Source organism: Frankliniella occidentalis, unplaced genomic scaffold (assembly GCF_000697945.3).
Source record: "Frankliniella occidentalis isolate FOCC.00 unplaced genomic scaffold, Focc_3.1 Scaffold84, whole genome shotgun sequence".
NCBI lineage: Eukaryota > Metazoa > Arthropoda > Insecta > Thysanoptera > Thripidae > Frankliniella > Frankliniella occidentalis.
The window spans coordinates 1057056-1058182 of record NW_026267213.1 but is presented as its reverse complement, the minus strand read 5'-3'; positions in this window follow the sequence as shown (position 1 = coordinate 1058182).

Below are 1127 nucleotides of genomic sequence, written 5' to 3'. Positions count from 1 at the left end.
CTGTTGGTGAGGGTTATTGCCCACCAATGGACATACAACGCTAAATGGAGACAGGATACTCCCCGATCCTGGAAAAATGCGAAAAGTGTGCAAAATTTCCCGAATACCCTTATGCATATCTGCATGTGTGTGATCGTTTTGTCGCACATCCTCAACAGTGCAAAGTTTGTTTGTCGTACTTGTTGGTGTGTAACATTTGGACACTTAGATTTCCAGTGTAGGAGTAACACGAGTGGATGCATAGGCAGGCTCTGAAGGCCTCACTGGTAAAGTACGGGCCCTGGGATGGGCACCACCCTTAACTCTCGGACGGACCAGTACTAGCTGGGACGCAGGGGATCGGCCGAGGCCTAACTGCGTGACCCGAGTTACGGGTGGCTCGATTTCACTATGAACAAGTAGTCATAATCCTTTCTGAAGTTAAATACGATGAACGCAAGAGGAGTGGCGGGAGAACAAGGACATGTTTCCTGCACTGATAAACTAAGTTTTCAACTGCTCAACACTTGTAAGTAGTGTAAGTGTGGAACTGCAAGTTAAATACTTGCAAGTGTGCAATTGCAATTTCAATACATGCAAGTGTGCAACGTAAGTCGCATAGCTACTGGACACCCTAGATTGACAATAGCCCAGCCAGAGGTGAAAATTGTACTGACATTGATGCGTCGATGCGACGTCGAACGAATTCCATTTCTGGCTTGGGTAGATTAGGGGATACAGCAACTTCCGAATGAGGCCCAGTATACACCACGACAACCTAGGGAAAGCTCGGGAAACTTTCAAAATTTCGCGCGACAGAATCGTTTCTGGCGTCTTACTGGCTCTAGTGATGCTTTCCAATGTGCACTGCTGCGCTTCCCTTGCTCTTCTCATTTCGTGCTGTTTGTCATGGCTACGACACAGCACTACGCTGGTTTTCCTATTGTCTATTGGCTACATCCGTGAGGGGCCATGGCCGCATGGGTAGGCAAACTCGCAACACGGCTGTGTCGTAGCCCTGACACGCGGTACAGGATCTACTGTACTCACAAAAGACACCATGCACTGCGAAATATAGTCGTAGGTTTAGAGGAAAATTTTCTATGATCTATGAAGCACTTCGTATCGACTTGAAATCGATCAACAAA